The 10375-nt window shown below is 34.9% G+C and overlaps 1 pseudogene; it reads left to right on the top strand.

The window, feature by feature from the left end:
- Positions 1 to 5936: 5936 nt before the first annotated feature.
- Positions 5937 to 9695, top strand: LOC107822178 (leucine-rich repeat extensin-like protein 5; annotated as a pseudogene).
- The last annotated feature ends 680 nt before the right edge of the window (positions 9696 to 10375 follow it).

Raw genomic sequence — 10375 nt, 5'->3', positions numbered from 1 at the left:
TCGAGCCTTAGAAGCATGTGAAGGAATAAGGTCTGGAATAAGTCTTGTATGAGTCCTTTAATCTCCGATCTTGCTAGCCGGAGGTTCGGTCTTTCAAGATTCAATCTTTCCCCTTTCGGTCCTAGGGAATCGCTCTTATAGTAGGTGTCAAAAGAACTCGGCAAAATGACTCTGTAACTTCTGATATATAAAAATATATATTATTAATTGAGTATTATTAAATAACAAAACTTTAGGTAAGAGACACAAAATTCATATATTTATTGATTAATTCAAATGCAACACAATAGATTAGTTTTTTTTTTCTCCAATTTCTATTTTGAGAGCTCTTTTTTATTGCTAATATTTCCCCATATATTACGTGGCTCTCTTCCTTTTCCGCCCGTGCCTTCCTTATTTACATTCTTTTTTTTTAATCATTTAATAATGATACTCGTAGTTATAGACGGAGCCGGAATTTGAAGGTTATGGATTCGGGGTTCTAATTATTTTAAGTTATTGGGTTTTAAAATAATAATTAGTACATATTCACTGAATTTCATAAGATAAATACAAAATTTTGACCAAAGGTACTGAATTCGGCCGAAACTATAACTGATGGGTTTGCTTGGCCCCTGCTCGTAGCATTTAGGTCAGTCTACACATTTCGATTCTCGACTATTCATAGTCTTTTTATTTTTTTCTAATTATTTAAATTAATTGGCTCCAACTTTACATCAATTTACCAGTTTTGCTTTGGTTTTGGCTTTAATACATTTCTTGAGTTTTGACTAATGTTGGTTCCTCGAACATGATTTGTCCTTTGATTTTTTCCCTCTTCCATGTTTCATATTATCTGAATTAAATAATTAATCACACACACAAAAAAAAAGTTAGTAATGCGCAGCTGGCACTTCCAGCTGGCATATTTTAATAGGACCGAAACATCATATTACTGACACGTGGCATAATTGGATCCACGCTGTTTTTGTGTGATTTGGAGTTCCTTGATAATGTCTTCTTTCTTCTAGTTTCCCATCCGGTATCCAACTGCAGTTCGACTATGTCCAAATTCGCACCGCATAGGATCCACTCGGGGGAAGCGCTCCCTATCAAAAAAAAATTCATACTCAAGGCTCGAATCCGAGATCTCTGATTAAGTAAAGAGCAATTTCATCCGCTGCACCACATCCCTTGCAGTTCGCTTTGCCTTTTGGAATTTTTGCAAATTAATTATTTTTTATGATTAACAAGTAAAAATTCCTTTTTTGTAATGTATGTGGTCCAAATAAACCTGCATGAGGTATGTCTTTTTTTTTTTCTTTTTTTTTTTTTGTGTGGGCACAATCTAATCCAACTCAATTTGTTGAAGAAGTATGCAATTTTAAACGCACCATAGCTGTTCAAGTAATATATATGATATAATTTCCCCTTTTTACACTTGTGTGAACTTTTATTTGACTTATTATCAGTGGCTAAATGAGGATAACTTAACTGAAATTGGTAAGTTGATTTTTAAAGCTACATAAATGAGTCACTGAATAATTCAAATTCACGTCGTGTAAAATACATTAAAAGAAGATGTGCTCCATATATACTATTCCCTCCGTTCCAATTTATTTGAACCTATTTCCTTTTTGGTCCGTTCCAAAAAGAATGACCCCTTTCTAAATTTGGAAACAATTTAGCTTAAACTTACAATTCTATCCTTGATGAGAAGCTTTTATAACCACACAAATATCTTGGGCCCCTTTTTGATTTGTTTAGGACCACAAATTCTAAAAGTCTTCATGTTTTCATAAACTCCGTACCCAGTCAAACAAGTTCTCATAAATTGGAACAGAGGGAGTAGGATTTTTTCATTCTTAGACTCGAGCAAGGTTTTTTCCTGAAATCCCCATTAATTAAGGTAAACAATTTAGAAAAAATACCTATTCCAGTACCGGTTCCGGAAGAGCGAAGAAAAAGGAAATATTCCGTGCTCGCGCCCGAATAGAGAATAGGCATGACTCCCCCTCTCCCCATTCTTCCTTCAAACAAGTCGGTTGTTCTAAGTCCAGGGGTTTGATAAGATAGGACCAGATCTGATCGGAAAAAGTCTTAGCACCCATTCGGCCACAGATTTTGGGTATCTTTTTAGAAAAATTATTTGTTTATGGAACATGATTAGTTTTTTTTAAAAAAAAGAATATTTTTGGATGAATTTTGTTTTCCACTCACAAAATAAAATGCATGTCCAAACATAACTTCAATTTCATTAACGTTCGTTTGTTGATATAAGAAGGAAGTTCTGTAAAAGCAACGAGAAGAATTGCTCAGATACTTGCGAGTAAGGCTTATTTGGGTCGTGTTATAAATGCCTCGGCTAAATCTATTAATGATAAAGGGGAAATTTCAGCTTCTGAATCTCAATTAATCGAATCTGCTGCCCTGGGTCGCGTCGTTCCGTGTATGAGCCTCTTCCAATAGGGCTTATTGCTATTGATTCGATGATCCCTATAGGACGTGGTCAGCGAGAATTAATTACCGGGGACAAACAAACCGGTAAAACAGCAGTAGCCGCAGATACGATTCTCAATCAACAATGTCAAATTGTAATATGTGTTTATGTAGTTATTGGGCAAAAAACATTTTATGTAGCCCAGGTCGTAACTACTTTACAATTTACAGGGAAGGGGAGCAATGTAATACACTATTATGGTAGCTGAAATGTCAGATTCCCAGAAATTATTTTTTAATACAACTTCAAAAAAAATAATCAAATTTTAACCAAATATCTATTCACAGGGGCGACCCTTCCATAAAGCAAGTAAACCAACCCCTTTAGACCCATATTTGTTGGAGCCCCAATTTTTGTACACCTAATAGACTATGTATAAATTAGAGTTCCGTGAAGTGAAAAAGTTTGATTTCTTTCTTTAATAAATATAGAAAAGAAGGATTTGCAGCTATTATGATTTCTACCGAGGAAATTGCACTTAAAATAAATATCGAACCCGAATTTCGTAAGAAATGTGTGATATACAAGAAGTAACAATTTAATGCGAATGTCGATAATGAAATTTTTCGAAGAGTCCTTTAGAGTTGATTACTTGTATACATAATAGACAAGACTATTTTTTCACTTCAAAATAGATTTGAACAATTCGAAGCATATGAAAATGTTTTTAGTTTTGTATTTGGCAGTAAAAACTAAGACCACTGGATGTTGGAAATTTGAAAAAATATTACCTTAATCTTGAACGTTCTTTAAAGCATAATAATCAGTTCGCTATTGATGGTTTAAATTTATTTTGTGAATTAAAAGTATTAAAAAAAATAGTACAAAGATAACAGTTTAATTGATACACTTAATCAAATAAAGTGATTTAATTCTTTTCCAAATGTCTAAATTGCTTATGAAATTATGTTCATAACTCATGTTACCGTTGCTTCAGCGGAAAGAAGTTTTCAAAGTTAAATTGATAAAATCTTACCAAAGAACAACAATGTCACAATAAATGTTAAATGGATTAACTATATTATCAATTCAGAAATACTTATTAGGAGTTATTGATTATAAGAAGATTATTAATAACTTTGTATCTAAGAAAAGCTAAAAAAAAATAGACTTCAAATAAATAATTAAAAAAATTAAAAAGTTAACGTTTGGCTTCATGCCACAAAATTTGTCGGACCGCCCGTGTATATTCAAACGCTAGCTTATTCATCCCTTCAAAACATACTTCTGAAGTGTAACAGCTGTTGGAGAATTCAGACGTCAATTTTGCCGCACAATGCTGTTGTTTCGCGTTACGTTATTGCCAAAAAACAGTTCATTAAATGGCATAAAAAAGAATTCACCCACCACCTATTTGACATTTTGTCACTCACCAAAAGTTAAAAAAAGGAATGATTTTTTTTTCTCTCCCCAAAACATACTTTTTTTTGGGTTTTACGTGTCCGGTACTCGCATTAGAGCTCAACTATATTCGAATTCGCTCTGTGTAGGGCCCCATTCGGGGGAAGCGCTCCCTACCAAGGATGTTTTCATACCGAAGGCTCGAACCCGAAACCTCTGGTTAAGAAAAAAATACTCCCATCCACTGCACCACATCCTTTTGTGGTCCAAAACATACTTCAACTATACAAACAAACAAAAACAAATAGACCCCACTTAGCTTTATATTGGAACAAAGAAACTGTCTTCAACCTCACCAAAAAGCCAAAAAGTAAATTTAAAAAATAAAATAAAAATTATTTACTAGCTATACCCCTCAATCGCAGGCTGCCGGCCACATATAACCTACTAATCTTTAAACAAACACATCGTGTCATTATCATCCGTCCGTCCCATTTTATACGAAGATATTTAGCGGGCGTTTGGACATAAAATTTACTTCCTCTGTATCAATATATGTGAATTCATTTGATTGGGCACGGAGTTTAAAAAAAGAGAAAAGACTTTTGAATTTGTGGTGCAAAATAAAACACATATATTTTGTATAGTTATAAATCATTGTATAAATGTAAATTATTTCCAAATAGGAAAAGAGGTCATTCATTTTAGCATAAACTAAAAAGGAAATATGTTCATATAAATTGAAACGGACGGAGTATGAAATTTCAGAAAAAAGTATAAAAAATATTCAAATGAAAATGATATTTAATAATTAGAGTTTTATTTGAACGTAAATACAATTTTAAGTTGTTTTTGAATATTTATAAGTGATTTGAAGTAAGAAATTTAAAAAATAAATTTTGTAGCTTTTCAAATTTTTAAAAATTTCGAAATTCAATTTTAAGTGAAATTTGAAATTTTGATCAAACGGTGATTCCAAAAAAAAGTTTCATTTTTTTAAAAAAATGAAACTTTTTTTTAATGGCCAAACGTGCCCTTATTTTGGCAAGAAATTTAAGAAGCTCAAGAAAACTTTTGATATGTAAACCAAATATATTTAAAATACCAAAATATCTTTTTAAAATGAGTGATATTGGGAGTTTTACATATATTTTTATTTTCTCTTTCTTAAAAAAGATACGACAAGTTGAATTACTAAATTTTTATTATTGCTAAGAGGTTTTCTTTTCTTTCTTTTGAGGGTGGAATAAATTAATTTTAATTTTGTACTTATTAGAGGAAAATGCAATTTTGAATTTTGTAACACTTAATTGGCTTGAGAAGTTGCATCTATTAGAATAATTTGAATTTTGTACCACGTAAGTGTTGCTAGAAGCTGTAACCATTAGACTATTCTTCTAATTTCAATTTTGAAAGCTTCATTATTTTTGTTAAATCAAATTATTGGTTCTTAATGAATGACTTAATTATGTGATTATAAATTATTCAAAAACCCTAATGACTAGTTATTAAAAGTATGGGCGGCGCCACAATGCCGATTGCTGGTTCGGCTAAACTCAACTTTAGTTCAAACTATATATTTATCTTTAAAAGTTCATTGGAATCAGTGTTTGATTAAGAAAATTTTAAATTTTACTTAAAATTGAATTTCAAATTTTTTGAAATTTTGAAAAATTTCAAAAAGCTGTTTTTCAAATTTTTTACTTTAAATCACTCACAAAAATTCAAAAATAACTCCACATTTTATTTATGTCCAAACACAACTCTAATATTCAAATACCAATTTTACTTGAATTTCTTTATTACTTTTTTTTTGAAACTTCTCAATTTTTATGTCCAAACGTCCACTTAAAAGGATTACGATCCTTAATCCACAAACTTAAAATTCTGATTTCGTCTTTAATTAAAAGAATAAAGAACAAGATTGTAATAAAGTTACCTATTATTAAAGTGGAAAACATATAAATGAGTAATAAATAAAAAAGAAATAAGAGGGGAGAAAATGTAGCCAGCTAGCTACTACTCATAGAGAAAGTGAGAGAATCTAGTGGGCTTTGAGCTGTGATTTAGCTGTCCTTTTTTATATGCTTGTATTTCTTGTTTCTCTTTCATATTCTTTTCAAATTCAACCTCTTCTCCTTTATCTATCCTCAAAATCCCAAAAAACCCCATTTCCACTTCTCTCACCTCACATTTTCTTCAAAACTCCATCTTTGAACTCCAAAAAAAATTAAAAAAAAAAATTCCAAACACTTCAAATCACAAAATCCCCATTTCCACTTTCCCTTTTTATACTTAGATCTCCACTTGTTTCATCTCACATTTGGTTTAAAGATTCAATCTTTGAACCAAAAAACCAAACAAATACCTCAATCTCAAAAACCCCATTTCCACTTTCCTATTTTGTACTCAGATCTCCACTTCTTTCATCTCACATTTGCTTAAAGATTCAATCTTTGGACAAAAAAACCAAACAAATATCTCAAATCTCAAAAACCCCATTTCCAAAATCCTTTCTTATACACAAATTTCCACTTTTTTCAGCTCAAATTTGCTTAAAGATTCAATCTTTGAACAAAAAAACAAGATTCTTGATTTTCAGATGACTTATGTGAGATGAAGGAAAAAACACAAACACCCATTTCTTCTTTATATTTTCTCCTCTTTTTTTACCTTTCTTTATTAATTTTAGCCTTTTCTCAGCACACAAATGCTGAGTTCAAAGTCTCAGAATCTGGCCCTTTAACTGATTTTGAAGCTCAATACATCAAACACAGACAACTTTTGTACTACAGAGATGAGTTTGGCGACAGAGGTGAAAAGGTCACAATTGACCCTTCATTTATTTTTGAAAACAACAGAATCAAGAATGCATATATTGCATTACAAGCATGGAAACAAGCCATAATTTCAGATCCTTTCAATCTTACTGAAAATTGGGTAGGTCCCAATGTGTGCAACTACACCGGAATCTTCTGTGCTCCGGCACTTGACAACCCCAAAATCCGTACAGTCGCCGGCATTGACCTTAACCACGGCGACATTGCAGGTAGGGTCGTTAAAAAATTATACTTTGTATATAGATCTATGGTGAGCTTGTTACACAAATAGTCACGTAGCTTTAATTTTTGTAGTCGGTATACATATATTATGCACAGTTATACATATATTACACATGAATTATACAATATTATACATATGCAAGCTATTTTTAGCTTAAGAAATTAGGTGGGCGGCTATTACAGAAATAGCTAACTAGGCTCAATGTACACCTTTTGTAGCCATTATACTTATATTATGCACCATTATACATATACATGAATTACACAATATTATATAGCTATCGGCTATTTTTAGTTTAAGAGATCTGGTGGGCGGCTATTACAGAAATAGCCAAGTTAGACTCAATGTTTATTTTTTGTAGCCATTATACATATATTCTACACAGTTATACATATATTATACATTAAGTATGTATATTCTGCCGGCTATTTTTAGTTTAGAGATTATGCATATGTATTATATGTTGTACATTCTTAACTAAATTTCTGGCTTCATAATTACAGGGTACCTACCAGAAGAACTTGGCCTTCTAGTTGATCTTGGAATTTTCCATATTAATTCCAACCGTTTTTGTGGTACAATACCAAAAAAATTCAAGAATTTGAAGATATTATTTGAGTTGGATTTGAGCAACAACAGATTTGCTGGGAAATTTCCTTATGTGGTACTAAGTTTACATAAGTTAATATTCTTGGATATAAGGTTCAATGAGTTTGAAGGTAATGTACCTTCACAACTTTTTGACAAGCCCTTGGATGCCATTTTCATCAACCACAACAGATTCATGTTCGAATTGCCCGATAATTTTGGTAATTCGCCAGTTTCTGTTATAGTTCTCGCGAACAACAAATTCCACGGTTGTCTTCCCGCGAGTATTGGTAACATGAGTAATCTGAACGAAGTTATTATGATGAACAATGGGTTACGTTCTTGTTTGCCTACAGAAATTGGAATGTTGAAGAATTTGACGGTGTTTGATGTTAGTTTTAATCAATTGATGGGTCCGTTGCCGGAGAAATTTGGCAAATTGGTTAATTTGGAGCAGTTAAATGTGGCACATAATATGCTATCGGGGTCTATTCCGAAGAGTATTTGTCAACTGCCTAAGCTTGAGAATTTTACTTATTCTTATAACTTCTTTACTGGTGAACCGCCGGTTTGTTTGGGGTTGCCGGAGTTTGATGATCAAAGGAATTGTTTGCCGAACCGGCCAGTTCAACGGTCCCCGGCTCAATGCAAGGCTTTTTCATCAAAGAGGATTCATTGTGGTGCCTTCAAGTGTCATAAGTTTATTCCGGCTTTGCCACCTCCTCCGCCGCTTTCACCACCTTTGCCTGCCCCTCCGCCACCTGTTGTGGTGCCTATATCTCCTCCGCCGCCAGTGTTTTCTCCCCCACCACCGCCTCCGCCACCAGTTTATTCACCTCCTCCGCCTGTTTACTCGCCACCACCGCCTCCACCACCGGTGTATTCACCTCCTCCACCGATTTACTCACCACCACCGCCTCCACCGCCTCCGCCACCGGTGTATTCACCTCCTCCACCGATTTATTCACCACCACCGCCACCACCGGTTTATTCACCTCCTCCACCTGTTATGTCACCACCACCACCATCACCTCCTCCACCCGTTATGTCACCACCACCACCACCATCACCTCCTCCACCCGTTATGTCACCACCACCACCAGTTCCATTACCAACGCCACCTTATTGTGTACGCTCACCGCCACCTCCACCACCAAATTCTCCACCTCCTCCGCCGCCACTTAGTTACTCACCTCCACCCCCTTCACCTTCGCCTTACTATTATAATTCACCACCACCTCCTCCACCAAACTCACCACCACCTCCCCCACCAAACCTCTCCACCACCACCAGTTTACATATACTCATCACCACCGCCCCCACCAGTATACTCTTCACCCCCACCCCCTCATTCACCTCCTCCTCCATCCCCGGCTCCTTGTATAGAACCCCCACCACCTCCTCCTTGTATAGAACCACCTCCTCCTCCTCCATCACCTCCACCCCCAGTTTATTACTACAACTCTCCTCCCCCACCACCGCCTTCACCATCACCATCACCTCCGCCACCAGTTTATTACTATAATTCTCCGCCCCCACCATCACCTCCGCCACCGGCACTGCCCCCACCATCACCTCCACCACCAGTTTATTATTATAATTCACCACCCCCGCCGTCTCCTTCACCCCCTCCTCCCGTCTACTATCATTCCCCACCCCCACCATCTCCATCACCCCCGCCCCCATCACCGTCACCACCACCGCCAACTCCAGTATATGAAGGGCCATTACCACCAGTTATAGGAGTTTCATATGCTTCTCCACCTCCACCTCCCTTCTATTGATTCTTTAAGAAAATTTCTCTCTAACTCATCCTCAAAACACAAAATTATACCTACAGTAGATTGAAGTTGTGGAGAATAAATTTGGCAAAGAAAAGATTGCAGCTTTGCAGGGAAATTGTATTGTATAGAGATGATCATAATCTGGACTAGAAAAGCCAGTTTACAGTGCTTGTTGTAACTGGTTTCCTCCTTTTTTTTGGTGAGTTTTATTGTTATTATTCAGTTTTTTTTTTCTTTTAACCTTTTTAATGAATCATACTTTGGTTTCTTTGTCTCTATTTTGGTCTTCCATAATAATAATAGGAGTAATAGTATAGTGATGAGCATTTTTTATTTGTATTGATTCTCAGAATTCAGATCATATTTTTCTATTTCTTATGGGTGTTCTTGTTTATGTTCCTTTCTCCTTTTGTTATTGTAGCATCTTCTTGATCTTGAATTATCCTAATTGCATTTATTTCAATTAAAGTTTTGGTCTTTTGGGTAGTTGGTTTATATCAATGCTGAAGGTGGAAATTTATGTGCTTTGATCATTGAATATCAATTTCTGCCACCTTTGGTGGTTAATTGTTGGACTTGGTTGTGGTCCTCCAAGGGGTCGTTTCGTATGCGGGATAAGGTGTGAGATTAAATTTATACCATGTTTGATTGATGGTATAAATTTATCCCAATCTTAATACATGATATCCCACCTTATCTCATCTTATACCACCAAACTTGGTATTATATTATTCCACCTCTTAGGTGGGATAAATTAGTCCAAGAATTTAGTCTCGGGATAATTTAATCCGCATACCAAATGGCCCGTAAGTGATTTATTTTTGTTTGCCTAAATCGTGGTTGATATAGTTACTCGGTATCTATGTTTGTGTGAGGTAGCCAGTGGCAGAAGCAAAATTTTTCTAATGGAATTCAATAATAAATTAAAAGAAAAATGTGAAGAAGTTAAGGGGATTCAATATCTATGATATATATACATAGAAAAAAAGTAACCTTATATATATGGTATAATTTTCGGCGAAGGGGTTTGGCTAGACTCCCTTTTGTCCACCTAGCTCCGTCCCTTGAAGGTAGCAAGTATCTGATAAATGCATACAATGCCACAAGATAGCAAGTATTG

The sequence above is a fragment of the Nicotiana tabacum genome, chromosome 8, assembly GCF_000715075.1.
Source record: "Nicotiana tabacum cultivar K326 chromosome 8, ASM71507v2, whole genome shotgun sequence".
NCBI classification, from domain to species: domain Eukaryota; kingdom Viridiplantae; phylum Streptophyta; class Magnoliopsida; order Solanales; family Solanaceae; genus Nicotiana; species Nicotiana tabacum.
This window is presented reverse-complemented; position numbering and strand designations above follow the sequence as displayed.